General features: G+C 42.5%; 1 protein-coding gene and 1 pseudogene across 2 annotated transcripts in view; one reads left to right on the forward strand and one right to left on the reverse strand.

Moving 5' to 3' along the window:
- Positions 1-18,205, reverse strand: part of LOC132398004 (calpain-5-like) — a 223,603-nt gene that overhangs the window by 108,682 nt on the left and 96,716 nt on the right. The gene's annotated exons all lie outside the window — the stretch shown is intronic.
- On the forward strand, positions 15,475-16,313 carry LOC132397712 (small ribosomal subunit protein uS5-like; annotated as a pseudogene).

The raw sequence follows: 18,205 nt of genomic DNA on the forward strand, positions 1-18,205 counted from the left end.
GGGCAGCTCTGAATGCACAACTCATCAAATCTTGAATTGGATGAGCTGCACAGCTGAAGACAGAATATCGGCCTCTTGCTCCATGGACAACTATGAGTGCTGCGTGCAGCGGCATGTCTGTGCCATGCACCAATTGCACCAGCAGACGAGCTTCCAAAACCGTGGGGGCCCAGCACCACTGAAACCTACCGTAGAGGTGAGAGTCACTGCGGCAATAACCAAACAATGCTGACAATTGCGCTGCAGGAGCATCAACAAGGATTGGTCAAATATGAGAACAAGGCTTCCTCAGGTGGTGAAGGAGTAAAGGAAAATGCATTTCTTTGCTCAGGGAATTGGAAGGCTCTCCAGTCACTTGTCAACACATACAAATAACTGGAGGAACTCAGAAGGCCAGGCTGAATCTGTGGAAAATTTATAAACAGCTGATGTTTCAGGCTGAGACTCTTCGTCAGATCTGGAAAAGAAGGGGGAAGATGCCAGAATAATAATGTAGGGGGAGGGGACGGAGGACAAACTGGAAGGTGATAGGTGAATCCAGGTGGGTGGGGAGGTGAGATGAAGAAGCTGGGAAGCAACAGGTGGAAAAGGGGCTGGAGAAGACGGAATGTGATGGAGAGGAGAGTGGACCGTGGGAGAAAGGGAATGAGGTGAGGCACCAGGGGCCGGTGTTAGACAGGTGAGAAGAGGAGGTAGAACCCACAGTGAGGAACAGAAGAGGGAGGGGGAGAGGGAAAATTACCAGAAAGAGAAATCAATGTTTATGCTATGGAGGCTACCAAGGCAGAATGAGGTTTTGCTCCCTCGCCCTCAGAGTGGTTTTATCATGGCAGAAGAGGCGGCCATGGACCAACATGTCAGAAGAGGAATGGGGATAGAAATTAAATGGTTGCCCACTGGGAAATAACATTTTTTTCAGTTGTAGCAGAGGAGCTCAACAAACCAGCCCCCCAATTCATATTGAGTCTCACCAAAGTAGAGGAGGCTGCATCAGGAGCACCAGATACAGCAGACAACCCCAACAGGTTCATGTGTTTGCCTCAGTGGGAGGAGTATTGGGAGCCTTGAATGGAGGTGAGGGAGGAGGTGAATGGGCAGGTGTAGAACTTCGGGCACTTGCAGGGGTAAATGCCAGGAGAGAGATTAGTGGGGAGAGATGAATGGACAAGGGAGTCACTGAGGGAGTGATCCCTGCAATAAGTAGAGTTGGAGGGGAGGCGTGGTGGGGTTGTTGAAGATATGTTTGGTGGGAGGATCCTGATGAAGATTGTGAAGATGCAGAGAATGATCTGTTGAATGCAGAGGCACATGGAACAGTAGGTGAGGACTCTATCCCAGTTAAGGTGGCAAGAACAAGGGGTGAGCATGTATGTTTGTGAAATGGAGGAGACGCGGATGATAGTAGTATCAATGGTGGAGAAAGGGGAACCCTGTTCTTTGAAAGTGGAGGACAACTTTATGTCCTGGAAAGGAAAGCCTCATCATGGGAACAGATGCAGTGGAGACAAATAGTATTTTGTAGGTGACAGGGCAGGAACATGCTTGGCTAAATGATCTGAATGCTGTGTAAGAGGCTGCCAAGTTAAGTGAATGCATGTTTAAAAACCACACCTCGAAACTGTACAACTAGGATAAAGTCACTCAATGATTCATTATGGTCATTTATCAGGGCACATGCCGAACACTCGTATTTTTTTGCATCATCCCGCCACATTAACCCTTTTTGCAAGTCTCAGAACCACAGCTCAGTGGCTATTCATCCACTCAGGCAGATCACCCAAATGGATGGCATGATGCGCACTGACACATTTTTGTCCTTAGGAGAAGAAGACACGGAACAGGGAGTGGCTAGAATTAACGGGAGGGACTCTTGGTTTCATTTTCTAACTCTCTTGGAGGATGAACGCTGATCATTTATAAGAAACACAGGTGAGGCATTGGTCTTTGATGGGGCAGAAGCAACTCGGGGTAAAGGATCATATATCTAATTTCTCCTTCATGAACACAAGAAATTCTGCAGATGCCAGAAATCGTGAGTAATGCACACAAATGCTGGAGGAACTCAGCAGGTTAGGAATTCTCAACCTGAAATGTCAACTGTTTATTCCCCTCTATAGATGCTGCCTGACCTGCTAATTTCTCCCTCATTTAAATCTGTAAAGCCAGGCAGTGGACCCAAATGGTAGAGACACTGTCATGGGATGTCTCCACAGTGAGGAGACTGGATATAAAGATAGGATCTGTATATGTAAGCAGGGAAGCTTGTTTTTGAGGAATGGGTGGCGTAGGTGTCAGTTTCTTGGATGGCACCCACAAAAATATCTTCCCTTTTGGAATACTTGTCCTCTTCTGTGTGGCCTCTGTTCAGTCTTCCAGTCATATTCATTGCCAAAAGGAAGCCGTATTAGGTCACCCATGTCTGGAAGTAATTGATTTATTCACAACCCTTTAAGTCACTTAGAAGGTATTTATGTGCAAGCCAGATCTCTCCCTTTAGACTATTGAAATTTTAAGAGAATATGGAAAAGTAACCAAAATTTCTTTAATTGTAGCAACAACAAAAAATACAGCTGCAATTAATCATTGATCCTTTCAAAGAGGAGTGGCAGGGGTCCCTCTCAAAGTTTACCATTGAATTCAGGTATGTGAGATTAACAGAGGCTTAATGGTGGGTTTCTTAAAACTGAATGCATCAAAGCAGTGTTTACTGTGTCCCCACTCCTTTATAATGTTCAGTACACTAGGCATGAGACAGAATTCAGTTTCAGTTTATGAGGTCTTATGACCCATGTAAGCGGGTACTAGCAGGCCCTTCTTTTGCTAAAGCACATCTCTGCTGTAAATCAGAGATTGGAGGAACACAGGGATCTATGGTTCACAGCTATTGATCCCTCAAAGTTGCCAAACAAGTTGTGAAGGCATATGGTGTATGACCTTCATTATTCAGTGATTCAATTCATGAGCCACAAGGTAATGCTGCAGCTCTACAAACCCTGGTTAGCCCACACTTCGAATATCGTGTTCGGTTTTGGTCGCCTCACTATCCACTCAGAGGCCACCTCACTTGATGCACCAGCTCACTAACGTAAGCATCTAATCAACCAATCAGGTGGCAGCAACCCAACGCATAAAATCATGCTGACGTGTCCAAGAGGTTCAAAAGGGATTTTCACACACACCAGTCCGTAGAGTTTGCAGAGAATGATGCGAGAAACAAAGAGACATTCAGCGAGCAGCAGTTCTGTGGGAGAAAATACCTTGTTAATGAGGGAGGCTGTAATCTGTAAATAATGCAAAACATGAACCATCTTTACCAAAGGAAAGCAGCAAAAATTCAAAACATAACTGTACATACGTGTAGTCAGAGAGTTGAATGGTGTTGCCTGGTTCTCAGTAGAATAAACAGAATTCTAGTTGGGAAAAGAAAATCTAGATCCTGAAAGGATTTAATGGGTTAGACCAGGGGTCGGCAACGTTTACCACTAAAAGAGCCAATATGGACCCATTTCCCACAGAAAAGAAAACACTGGGAGCCACAAAATGAAATAACACTGCATACAACGGGGTTTTTTTGCCTTTATGCTATGTATAAACAAACTATAATGTGTTGCATTTTTGAAATTGATGAACTCCTGCAGAGAAAACGAAATTACATTTCTTCATGCAACAAAAACATTTTGAACTCCGAAAAAAAGACGTTGGGTTGAAGGTTACTACATAGGTAGCCTACCTTGGATCGAAGAATTAAAAGAAAGCGCGCACTGGCGGGTGTCAGGCATTGGCAGTTGTGATGTATATTAATAGCGATAAAAAACACGTTGTAGCGGTGTAGCGCTACACGCAGCGCTAAAATAAAGACTGCAGTCAAAGGTAACTTTATTCGAACTAAACAGCCTTGCTTTAAAGCCTCCCTCAACCCGTCCCCGTGGGCGCGGATGCTCCAAAAGACACGTACTCACAAACCCCCGTAGGCTATCTCCCTTAGTCGGAACGGTGGCTAATTGTGAGCCGGTTCGGATGTGCCAGGAAACGGTGTCTCCGCAAAGTTTTCATATTGTACAAGATCACCATAATCTTCAAATTTCGAATTACATTTCAAAAGCTAACAAACCACGGGGAGCCGCATCACAGAGATCAAAGAGCCGCATGTGGCTCTGGAGCCGCAGGTTGCCGACCTCTGGGTTAGACCATGAGATCATAAGACATAGGAGCAGAATAAAGCCATTCAGCCCATCGAGACTGCTCCACCATTTCACCATGGCTGATCCCGTATTCCATTTAACCCCGTACACCTGCTCTCTCACCATATCCCTTGATACTCCAACCAATCAGAAATCAATCAACTTCTGCTTTAAATATACACACGGAATTGGCCTCAACCACAGTCTGTGGCAGAGCATTCCACAGATTCACTACTCTCTGGCTAAAAAAAATCCTGCTTACTTCTTATTCTTAAAGGTCGCCCCTCAATTTGGAGGCTGGTCCCTCTAGTTCTGGATACCCTCACCAGAGGAAACATCCTCTCCACATCCATCCTATCTACTCCTTTCAACTTTTGGTAAGTTTCAATGAGATTCCCACACATTCTTCTAAATTCCAGTGAGTACAGGCCAAAGCTGCCAGGTACCCCTCATATGTTAGCCCCTTCAATCCCAGAATCATCCTCATGAACCTTCTCTAGACTCTCTCCAATGACAATACATCCTTACTGAGATAAAGGGCCCAAAACTGTTGACAATACTACAAGTGTGGTGTGACTAGTGTCTTATAAAGTTTCAACATCTTCTCCTTGTTTTTATATTCTATTCCTTTTGAAATAAATACCAACATTGCATTTGCCTTCTTTACTGCAGACTCAACCTGTGAATTAACATTCTGCAAGTCTTGCAGGAGGACTCCCAAGTCCCTTTATACATTTGATGTTTGAATTTTGTCTCCACTTGGATAATAGTCTGCATTTTTGACTGCTTTAATAACTATCGCCCAGAGACACTCACAGCTACAGTGATGAAATGCAGTTGGTCATGACTAGAATGGATTCCTGCCTCAGCAAGGACCTGGACCCATTGCAATTTGCCTATCACCACAATAGGTCAATGGCAGATGCATTTTCAATGGCTCTTCACACAGCCTTGGACCACCTGGACAATTCAAACACCTATATCAGGGTAAACATGAGGAAATCCGCAGATGCTGGAAATTCAAGCAAAACAGTCCTGACGAAGGGTCTCGGCCCAAAACGTTGACAGTGCTTCTCCCTATAGATGCTGCCTGGCCTGCTACATTCCACCAGCATTTTGTGTGTGTGTTACCTATATCAGGATGCTGTTCATTGACTATAGCTCAGCATTTAAAACCATCATTCCCACAACCTTGATTGAGAACCTGGGCCTCTGTACCTCCCCCTGCAATTGGATCCTCAATTTCTTAACTGGAAGACCACAATCTGCATGAATTGGTAATAATATCTAATCCTCGCTGATGATCAACACTGATGAACCTCGGGGTGTGTGCTTAGCCCACTGCTCTACTCTCTCTATAACCCATGACTATGTTACAAAGCATAGCTCAAATTCCATCTATAAATTTGCTGATGATACAATCATCATTGGTAAAATCTCAGATGAAGATGAAAGGGCATACAGGAAAGAGACATGCCAACTAGTGGAGTGGTGTCGCAGCAACAATCTTGCACTCAATGTCAGTAATACGAAAGAGCTGATTGTGGACTTCAGGCAGGGTAAAACGAAAATACCAATCCTCATAGAAGGATCAAAAGTGCAAGAGTGATCAGTTTCAAATTCCTGGGTGTCAAGATCTCTAAGGACCTAACCTGGTCCCAACATATTGGTGCAGTTATAAAGAAGGCAAGACAGTGACTATACGTCATTAAGAATTTGAAGAGATTTGGCCAGTCAACAAGTACACTCAAAACTTCTATAGATGTACCATGGAGAGCATTCTGACAGGTTATATAACTATCTGATATGGGGGAAGATGTAGGCGGCGAGCTGCTGCACAGGACCAAAAGAAGCTGCCAAGGGTTGTAAATTTAGTCGGCTCCATCTTGGGTACTAGCCTACAAAGTACCCAGGACATCTGCAGGGAGCGGTGTCTCAGAAAGGCAGCGTCCATTATTAAGGGCCTCCAGCACCCAGGGCATGCCCTTTACTCACTGTTACCATCAGGTAGGAGGTACAGGAGCCTGAGACACACACTTAGTGATTCAGGAACAGCTTCTTCCCCTCTGCAAGTCGATTCCTAATTGGACATTGAAACCGTGAACACTACCTTGCTTTTTTTAATATATGTTATTTCTGAATTTTTGCACAATTTTAATCTATTCAATATGCATATACTATAATTGAGTTTTTTTATTGCCATTTTTTCCTCTCCTTCCATATTACGTATTGCATTGAACTGCTGCTGCTAAGTTAACAAATTTCACAATACATGCTGGTGATAATAAACCTGATTCTGACTATTGTTTCTTTCACCAAAATGCATTATCATACATTTCCTAACACTGTATTCTATTTGCCACACTTTTGCCCATTTTTCCAGTTTGACTAAGTCCTGCTGCAATCGCATTGCTTCCTCAGCACTACCTGCCCCTCCACCTATCTTCGTATCACCCACAAAATTTCCTACAAAGTCATTGTCCACTATCCAAATCATTGACAAACAATGTGAAAAGTAGCGGACCCAATGCCCTGAGGAACACCACTAGTCACTGGCAGCCAGTCAGAAAAGGCCTCACTCATTACTTCCTGCCTATCAGCCATTCCTCAGTCCATACCAGTATATTTTCTGTAGCACCGTAGTATTTTATCTTGTTAAGCAGCCTCACGTGAGGCACTTTATCAAATGCCTTCTGAAAATCAATGTAAATGACTTCCACTGTCTCTCCTTTGTCTAATCTGCTTGTTACTTCAGAAAAATCTAACAGATTTGTCAGGTAAGATTTCCATTTACAGAAACCTGATTCTGATTCTGACTATTATTTTTTTCACCAAAATGCATTATCATATATTTCCTAACACTGTCTTCTGTCTGCCACATTTGACATTTGGCTTAATTTTTCATTAGACTCCAAATACCCCGACACCTCATTCTTGATAATGGACTCCAACACTTTCCCAACCACTGAGGTTAGGCTAACTGGCATGTAATTTCCTCTCGTTTGCCTTCCACCCTTCTTAAAGAGGCGAGTGATATCTTCAATCTTCCAGTCCTCCTGGACCGTGCCAGAATCAAGTCACCTCTTCAGCCACTGGGATGTAGTCCATATGGCCCAGGTGACTTATCTACATTAAGACCTCTGAGTTTGCCGAGCATTTTTTCCTTTGTAATAGCAATGGCACTCACTCCTGCTCCCTGACAGTCACAGACCCCTGGCATACACTAGCGTCTTCCACAGTAAAGACTGAAGCAAAGTACTTATTAAATTCATCTGCCATTTCATGGTCCCCCAGTACTACCTCACCAACATCATTTTCCAGCGACCAAATATCAACTGTCATCTCCCTTTTATTCTTTATAATTCTGAAAAAACTTCTAGTATCCTGCTTTATATTATCCGTTAGTGTGCCCTCATATTTCATCTTTTCCCTTCTTATAGCTTTTTAGTTACCTTTTGTGAGATTTTAAAAACTTCCCAATTACTTTTGCTACAGTATATGCCCTTTCCTTACTTTTATGCAGTCTTTATCTTCCCTTGTCAGCCACGGTTGCCTACCCCTACCATTTGAGAACAACTTCTTCTGTGGCACATATCTATCCTGCACCTTGTGAACTATTCCCTGAAACTTCAGCCATCTCCGTTCTGCTGTCATTTTCACCAGTATCCCCCTCCAATCCACCTGGGCAAGCTTTTCCCTCATACCTCTGTAACTCCCTTTATTCCTCCGCAATACTGATACATGCGTCTTATGCTTCTTTCTCTCAAATTGCAGTAAGAATTCAATCATACTATGATCACTCTCTCCTAAATGTACCATTACATTAAGCTCCTAATAAGATCAGGGTTATTGCACTACACCCATCTAAGATGGCCTTTCCTCAAGTAAACTCAAGCACAAACTGCTCTAAAAGGCCTTCTCATAGGCATCCAACAAATTCTCTCTCTTGCAATCTGACACCAATCTGATTCTCTCAATCCCTTGCATATTGAAGTCCCCCATTACAATTGTGACATTACCCTTATTACATGCTCTTTCCAGCTCACTTTGCAATCTCAATCCCACATCTTGGTTACTATTTGGAGGCCTATATATGATACCCATAATTCTTTTTTACCTTTGCAATTTCTGAACTCCATCCACAAAGGTTCAATATTCTCTGACCCTATGTGCTGTGAGGATATTTTCACTGGAGGGGTATCTACAGTTAAGAGTACAAATTGGGATAAATGTTGCCCACCCAAGACACGAGAAGAAAATTCTACTTTTGAGGTTTATTAATCTTTACAAGTGTAAACGCAGAGTCATTGAATAGATTCTAGAGTCTCAGCATGGACAGAATTGATGATTGTGGACCAGGAAGGTGTAGAGTGACCACCCTCACTACATATCAATGGCTCTGCTGTGGAGAGAGTGGAACTTCCTTGGTGTGTACACAAGGGACAATCTAATCTGGACCCACAACAACACCTAATTTGATAAGAAGGTACAGCAGTGTTTACACTTTCTGAAGAGATTAAGGCATGCAAAGCTCCCCAACCCCATTCCAACAACTTACTATAGGAGTTTCGTCAAGAGTTTCCTGACTGGCTACACCATTGTGTGGTGGAGAAGCTACAGGGTATCAGACTACCGAGGATAGTGAAATCCACTGACAGGATCATAGGGGTCTCCCTCTCCACTATTTGTGATATTTACTGGGAGCATTGTATACACAAAAACATGGAAACACAGTAAACCTTTGGCCCACAATGCTGTGCCGAACATGTACTTACTTTAGAAATTACCTCGGGTTACCCATAGCCCTTTACTTGTCTAAGCTCCATGTGCCTGTCGAGGAGTCTCTTAAAAAACCCTATTGTATCCGCCTCCACCACCAGCAGCCCATTTCATGCACTCACCACTCTCTGCGTAAAAAAAACTTAACTCTGACATCTCTGTACCTACTAGCAAGCACCTTAAAACTGTGCCCTTTCATGTAAGCCATTTCAGCTCTGGGAAAAAGCCTCTGACTATCCACATGATCAACGCCTCTCATCATCTTGTACACCTCTATCAGGTCACCTCTCATCCTCCTCGCGCCAAGGAGAAAAGGCCAAGTTCACTCAACCTATTCTCAGAAGGCACGCTCTCCAATCCAGGCAACATCCTTGTACATCTTCTCTGCACCCTTTTTATGGTTTTCACGTCCTTCCTATAGTGAGGCGACCAGAATTGAACACAGTACTCCAAGTGGGTCCTGACCAGGGTCTTATATAGCTGCTACATTACCTCTTGGCTCTTAAACTCAATCCCACGATTGATGAAGGCCAATGCAACATATGCATTCTTATCCACAGAGTCAACCTGTGCAGCAGCTTTGAGTGTCCTATGGATTCGGACCCCAAGATCCCGCTAATCCTCCACACTGCCAAGAGTCTTGCCATCATATTTGACTTACCAAAATGGACCACTTCACATAGAATGTGTTAGATGATTGCATCTTCTAAATCTTCATTTTCATTATAACATTCAAGATTATTGTTGATACCTCCAAATTCTTTGTAAATCCAAACTTGTTGAAGTACCAAAATTGTTTCATTTTCTCTCCCGGATGTTTCTGTCATCTCCAAGCCTGAATGCTTGAAACCAGAGTGAGCAAGACAGTTCTGAATGCTCTTACTGCTTATTATCAACCATCAGAAACAAAAATAATCACTGTTTTTTCAACACAAACACACACAACTGACGCAAGTTAGAAACTGTTCGGCAACAATTGTCTGCCTTAATTAAGTGGCATTGTGTCCCGAATAAACAAAGGGTATCCCAGCAAATTTTTTTCCATTAGATTTTGTTCTTTAAGAGTTGTCCTCAATCAACACATTCCTCATTTAACCAATTGTTCAATTAACCAGAATCAACTGTATTTTTGTTTTATGTGCTGAGTGTGAACTGTTTTGTGGGTGCACTGTGGTCTACAGCAACATTGTTTCATTTCGTTATATGCATACATATTGTATATATGTACACACACATACACAGTCAGATGACAATAAACTTGATTCAGAACTGAGGCAGATTTTTGAGCTGAGAAATAAGGATTTTGCGGACCAGAATAAAAAATGATTGGCAAGCAACAGCTTAGATCTTATTAAATGGCAAAATATTTTCCGGGGGAAAACACAGACTATAATTTCCAATACTCTAAATTATCCATAAAATTGTAGAATATATATAAGCTAGATACCAATGATTGTGTAAAAGATGGGCCATTTTGTAATGAATCATTCAAGCCTAAATGAACATTGATGTCCTGACTGCATGTACTTTTGAACCTTCAATGGTTTATTATGATCTGCTATGTAAATATGAGATTGGGATTAAAATAGTGACAGATGGGATTCTTTCCAGACATTGTCTGCCAAACCCAGCAGTAATGGAGGAAATGACCTAGGTTATGTTTCCACTGGGACACTCAGATAATTCAATTCCTTCATAATCATTTACTCTGTTGAATTCGATGAACTTTGTTTATTTTAAGCATTATCAGCATGGTTTATTCCAATTTTTGCCATAAAAGTGTCAGAGCAGAAAACCAATGACTCTTGACTTCACCATTTAGCTCCTTATGACCTTTGCACCTTATCGTCTACCTACACTGCTTTTTCTCTGTAACTGTGACACTTTAATTCTGCATTCTGTTCTTGTGCAACGGGCAAGGGATTGATTCATATGAACAGCACGCAAGACAAGTTTTCCACTCTTCCACAGTACATGTGACAAGAATAAACCACTTCAGAAAAGCTTTGATTGTTCGACACATAGATGAGATTGCCCCTGGGCTACAGCATAACGTTTTGCTCTCCATCCCAGAGAGGAGTCCAAAACTATATGCTATTCTCCAGGTCTCAGTGCTTGCATTGGAGATGGTTTAAAGAAGATTCATAAGGTTGATAGAATAGATTCATAAAAGAAGGCTGAGTAATTTGTCACTAATCTCTCAAGAACAAAAATCAGAATCAGGTTTATTATCACCGGCATGTGACGTGAAATTTATTAACTTAGCAGCAGCAGTTCAATGCAATACATAATCAAGTAGAGAGAAAAAAAATAAAAATAATAATAATAAATAAACAAGTAAATTGATTATGTATATTGAATAGATATTAAAAAATGTGCAAAAACAGAAATACTGTATATTACAAAGAAGTGAGGTAGTGTGCAAGGATTCAATGTCCATTTAGGAATCGGATGGCAGAGGGGAAGAAGCTGTTCCTAAATCACTGAGTGTGCACCTTCAGGCTTCTGTACCTCCTACCTGAAAGTTTGAAATTTGAAGTTAATAACTCAACTCCTTCTACCTTAGGCCATGAACTTATCAATCACCCCTGCTGTGGACACTTTCTGGAGGTCCAAGATCCATATGCTCCACGACTGCTAGACCAAGTGTGTAAATGTAGGAGGGGACTATGTTCAAAAGTAAATGTGCCAGGTTTTCTAAAATTGACTCCTTCTACCTTAGGCCACGAACTTATCAATCACCCCTCGTATATAGCCTCTGACAGCCAAGTCCATCTCCTTGTCTTCATGTGTGGCTTAGTACTTAGTCTGGCAGAACCATTCCTATTAAAGTCGGTGCCTTTAAAACCAGTCAGTTTGGGTAGATGAGACTCCTCAGCCACGGCTGGCAGATCATCTAAGGGAAGAAAAACCCAGTCTCACACCTCTGCTGGCTTGAGGCTATACCCACTCCCAGGGAAGACTTTGGGAGTAAATGACGAGGAAAAATCCAGAGTTGGCGTTCAAAAGGCATTGAGTTCAACACTGAACGGCAACTCCTGTGATGCTGCCTGTGTCAAATTATATCAGTTTTTATCATTCCTTTGGATTCCTCAGCTGTGTGGAGAGGGGGAGACTGCACTGGCAACAGCTTTTGCTCTCCATATTGAACTGCCCTTGCTTGTGTATGACATAGACTGATGGGTCACAACATCCATGGTCAACCCGGAACAATGGAATGTCACAATAACAAAAAATACAATAAATATAAATACACAAGATATGATTTAAAGTACATTTATTATCAAAGAAATTATAAGTTTATACAACCTTGAGATTTGTCTGCTTACAGGCAGACACAAACCCAAAAGAACACAATCAAAATAAAACGAAGGACAACCCCCAATGCGCAGAGAAAGAGATTAAAAAAACACACATATCATAAAAATAATAGAAACGAGTACAACAGTATTACAAACCAAACTGAGTCCTTAGATACAAATCCCCAGAGCAGCCCAGAGTAGACCCAAAGCCCTGGCACCAGTCCACCACACCAGCAGGGCAAATCGCCATGAAGTTTGCAGACATGAAACACAGCATCTGAGGGCAGCCTCACAACCCCAGCGCAATGGAGAGAGAAACCCTCAGTCTCTCTGGGCTGACATTTAAATTGTCCAAACAGTGGATCGTACCTCACATTAGGACCGGTCTCTACTGTGTCAAATCACCCCAGGCCTAGGACACACTGCCCAGGGATTTGCTTTGGGCCTAGATTTCATTGCCAAAGAAGCCATTCTTGACTTCTCCAAGAGGTTGATTTACAGGTTGAGTCTGCGGTAAAGAAGGCAAATGTAATGTTGCCATTGGAAATATAAGAATCCCCTTATATTCAAGGGGAATAGAATACAGAAACAAGGAGATAATGCTGAGGCTTTATGAGACACCAGTCAGGCAGCACCTGGAGTTTTGTTAACAGTTTTGGGCCCCTTATTATGTGTTGTCATTGGAGAGAGTCCAGAGGAAGTTCACAAGGATGATTCTGGGATTGAAGGGGTCAATATATGAGGACCGTTTGGCAGCTTTGGGCCTGTACTTGCTGGAATTTAGAAGAATGTGGGGGGATCTAATTGAAGCCTACCAAATGTTGAAAGGACTAGATATGGTGGATGTGAAGAGGACATTTCCTATGGTGGGGGTATCCAGAACTAAAGGGGACAGCCTCAAATTTGAGGGGGTTACCTTTTAGACAGAGGTAAGGAGGATTTTTTTTTAGCCAGAGAGTAGTGAATCTATGGAATGATCTGCCACAGATTGGGGTGGAAACTAAGTCTGTGTATATACCTGCACACAGGTCTGTTCAATTTCGATCTCACCCTGATCAAGGTCCTTTTCACTTGTGAATACTGACGCAAAGTATTCATTTAGGACCTCCCTATCCTCCTCCACCTCCAGGCACGTGTTGTCTTCTTTATCCTTTAGCGGCCCCACCTTCATTCTTGTCATCCTTCTGTTCTTCACATACACATAGAATACCTTGTAAGATTAAGGAGAACCCCATGCCAAGGCCTTCTCATGTCCCCTTCAAGCTCTCCTAATACCTTTCTTAAGCTCCTTCCTGGCTTCCCTACATTTCTCATGAGCCCCTCCTACTTCCTACATCTTATATCTAACATATGCTTCCTTCTTCCACCTGACGAGTTGCTTCACGTTTCATCAACCACGGTTCCCTTTTCCTACCATTTCTTCCTTGTCTCAGTGGGACAATCCCATCCTGAACCCAGTACAAGTGGTCCCTGAACTTCCTCCACATTATTTCAGTGCTTTCATCCTTGAACATCTGTTTCCGGTTTACTCTCGCTAGTTCCTGCCGCATCCCTTCATGGTCAGCCCTTCCCCAGTTAAGCACTTTTCCATTTTCCCATCTTTATCCTTTTCCATAGCTATACTGAAGCTAAGGGAGTTGTGGTCACTCTCACCAAAATGCTCCCCCACCAAGAGATCTGCCACCTGACCAGGTTCATTACTCAGAACTAGATCCAGTAGGGCCTCTCCTCTCGTCGGCCAGTCCATAAACTGTTTCAGGAATCCTCCTTGAACACACCTGACAAATTCAGCCCCATCTATCCCCCTTGAAGTCAGGAGGTGCCAGTCAATATGAGGGAAGTTGAAATCACCCATAACTGCCAGCCTGTATATCCTGCACCATTCTAAAATCTGCCTGCTTATCTGCTCCTCGGTGTCCCGAGGGCTATTTGGTGGCCTATAGACTACTCCCAGCACAGCGATTGATCCCTTCCTAGTTCTGACTTACATCCACACCGACTCAATGGACACTCACTCTGCAGTGTCCTCCCTTTCTATAGTTGTGATACTATCCCTGACCAGTAATATTACTCCCCCCCAATTTCTACCTCCCATCCTATTCCTTTTAAAACACCTAAACCCCAGTACCTGCATCAGCCAATCCTGCCCTTCCCCCAGCCAAGTTTCAGTAACGGCCAAAACATCGTAGTTCCAAGTACTGATCCATGCTCTTAAGTTCATCCTCCTTGTTCCTAATACTCCTAGCATTGAAATAGACACATTTCAACCCCTCTGACTGGCTACATTTATGTTTTGTCCCCTGCCTGTCCTTCCTCATCAACTCAGAACACATAGTATCATGCCTTTGTCTTTCTACCCTAATCTCTGCACTCACATTCTGATTCCCACCCCCCCACCCCCACCAAACTAGTTTAAACCCTCCCCAACAGCTCTAGAAAACCTACCCACCAGGATATTGGTCCCTTTCCAGTTCAGGTTCAGCCCGTCCTTTTTGTACAGGTCAGACCACCCCAGAAGAGATCCCAGTGATCCAGAAATCTGAACCCCTGGCCCCTGCACCAACTCTTCAGCCGTGCATTCACCTGCCATAACTTCCTGTTCCTACCCTCTCTGTCTTGTGGCACATGCAGCAATCCTGAGATTACCACCCTTGTGGTCCTGCTTTTTAACTTCTTCCCTAACTCCCTATATTCCTTCTTCAGGACCTCATTCCTACTCGTATCTATATCACTGGTCCCACCGTGGATCACAATATCTGGCTGCTCACCCTCTCTCCTGAGAATACAGAGAACTCGATTTGAGATATCGCAGACCCTGGCACCAGGGAGGCAACAGACCATCCGGGATTCTCTATCTCTCCCACAGAACTTCTTATCTGTCCCCTAACTATTGAATCCCCTGTCACTACTGCTCTCCTCTTTTCCCTCCTTCCTTTCTGAGCTGAGGGTCCATTCTCAGTGCCAGAGTCGTGACCACTGCAACTTGTCCCTGGTAGGTCATCCCCACCAACAGTATCCAAAACAGCATACTTATTGTTGATGGGAACGGCCACATGGGGTGCTCTGCCCTTTCTGTCTATTCCCCTTCCCTCTCCTGACAGTCACCCAGTTACCCGTCTCCTGATTTTTAGGGGTGACTGTCTCCCTGAAACTCCGATCTATTACTCCCTCTGCAGTAATCTGTGGAAAATTATCACCAGTTTTCCTTCTGTGGAAAATCATCACCAATGGTGGACGATGACGGTGGTAGAGGAGGATATGTGGTGGGTTCGGTTCTGGCGGCCGTGGTCGTGGTCGAGGCCGCGGTAGGGGTCGTGGTGGTAAAGCTGAAGATAAAGAATGGGTACCAGTAACAAAGCATGGGTGCTTGGTGGAAGATATGAAGATCAAGACTTTGGAAGAAATTTACCTTTTCTCCCTTCCTATTAAGGAGGCTGAACTCATTGACTTCTTCCTGGGTTCAGCCTTGAAGGATGAAGTTCTCAAGATTATACCTGCGCAGAAGCAGACCCGTGCTGGCCAGCACACAAGGTTCAAGGCTTTTGTTGCTATTGGAGACTATAATGGCCATGTTGGATTGGGTGTCAAATGTTCAAAAGGAGTAGCCACTGCCATTCGAGGATCTATCGTTCTGGCAAAACTGTCAATCATTCCTGTATGACATGGCTATTGGGGTAACAAAACTGGAAAACCACATACTGTACCTTGTAAGGTAACAGGCAGATGTGGTTCGGTTTTATTCTGCATGATCCCTACCCCACGTGGTACTGGTATAGTCTCAGCACCGGTCCCCAAGAAACTATTCCAGATGGCTAGTATTGATGATTGCTACACCTCAGCCAGAGGCTGCACAGCTACACTGGGCAACTTTGCTAAAGCTACCTTTGATGCTATCTCTAAGACTTACAGCTACCTGACCCCAGGTCTTTGGAAAGAGACTGTATTTACCAAGGCTCCTTACCAGGAACTCACTGATCACCTGGCCAAAACTCACACCCGTGTGTCTGTTCAGAGGTCCCAGTCTGCTGTTGCTCCACCAACATAAGCACTTATGAAACACTATATAAGGAAAATTAGCTTCTGGAAATTCCTTCTAGATGGCACATTATCTGGATTTATACATATATAGTTTTTGATTCACACTTGCTCTGAAAATGTGAAATGTACCAAAATCTTCATAGAAAAGTACAGGAACAATGCTGTGCCAAAACAATTAATTAATCAAATGGCCAATTAAACTAATCCCTTCTGCGTACACAATGTCCATTTTCCTCACATTCTCGTGCCTATCTAATGAATATTAAAAGTCTTTCATCTTAAAAGTCTCTACCACCACCCCAGCAGCGCACTGCAGGAACCCACTTCTTTGTAAAGACGCATGCTCCTCATATCGCCTTTGAAATTACCCCTCTCACATTAAATTCATGCCTTCTGCCCTCTCATTATATTATTTCAGCCTAGACCTTTAATGCTTAATTTTCCAGGATGGAATCCATTAACCTCTGGTTCAGGTACTACCGTTATCAACAGTAATCAGCCAGCATTACTGAGTGAAATTTAGTCTGAATATTACAGACTGATTTTAACTGGTTTAAAAATAACAGAGCCCCTATGTAGAGATCTTCAATATACAGTATATTAACGATGCAGTCACTACTTCAATGTTTCATGTTATTTCTATTCATTGCAGATACAAGAGAATAAAGCTCTAACCTCACTTTAGAAACTGCACTTTCTTATAAAAATGAATCTTGCACAGATTTCAAGACACTGGAGATAATTAGACAAAGTATGACAGGTAATTATGATGCCATTATGAAATCATATCTAATTAAAATATCCATTTAATTATTATTGCCATTTAATTGATGACAGGTCAATTATAATATTAATAAATATTTCCCCAATATTATCAATTTTATGGATAGAAGTTGTACTGGCCATGAAAATAAAGAATATTCTTTCTTTGACAAATCTGATATTTGATCAAGCTCACTTTTGAACACTGTGAATGCCAAATCAATTTATCCATTAGATTATCTAATCTACTCATTCACTACCTTATAGTTCATAATGCTACTTAAAACATTTGCTTTGTAGTACATGTCCATTCTTGATAAGCATGTCAAATTCAAAGAAGTAGGTTATATCAATAATACTTAAACATGGATTTTTGCTTCGAATTTCTCCTTAACAATTTATCAATGAAGAACAAATGAAGGATATTCTTTCCTCATGGAGCACTATTAAAGGAATCCCAAGGCACTTCACATAAATATAATCAAACAAATATAACAACAAGCCAGATTAGGCAGATTTGGAGCAACCCCAGAATGTATGGTTAACTAAGGAATTTCTGAAGGAGCATACAGTACTTCTGAAAGGAGGAAAGAAGTCTAGAGATATTGAGCAAGAAAGTTCCTGAGTTCATGGCAACCATTTGTGGAGTAATTAAATCTGGGGACTATTGAGAAACCATGATTGGAAAAGTGCAGACCTCTCAGCTGGTTATCTTCCCTGATTGTACAATTTCAAACAAAGTTATGAAGGAATTTAAAAACAGATGGGAATTTTTATTTTAGTTGATGCATAGCTTGACAGTGTTGTTCAGGAAACAGATGAGTAAAGTGGGATAGGGGCTAGGTAAGTAAGAGCCAGGTTGCAGAAACTGGATAATTCAGGGTTTGCAGAGATTAGAACAAGGAAGCTGACCAGGAGAATGTTGGAATTGACAGACTGAGAAGTTTGAAAAAAAAACAGCTATATGATTAAACTATTGATGATCTGGGCAATGAAACTTTGGTAGAAAAGCCCAGATAAGTGACAGAGCAATTCCATTCAAATCCCAGATCCCTGACCAGCCCCACCCCACAAAAAACTGCTTTTACTTGGGTAATAAGTATGAGTCTTGATTGATATTGGTAATTGTTATGTGAATCCTCA

This window comes from Hypanus sabinus, chromosome 8 (genome assembly GCF_030144855.1).
Source record: "Hypanus sabinus isolate sHypSab1 chromosome 8, sHypSab1.hap1, whole genome shotgun sequence".
Classification (NCBI taxonomy): domain Eukaryota; kingdom Metazoa; phylum Chordata; class Chondrichthyes; order Myliobatiformes; family Dasyatidae; genus Hypanus; species Hypanus sabinus.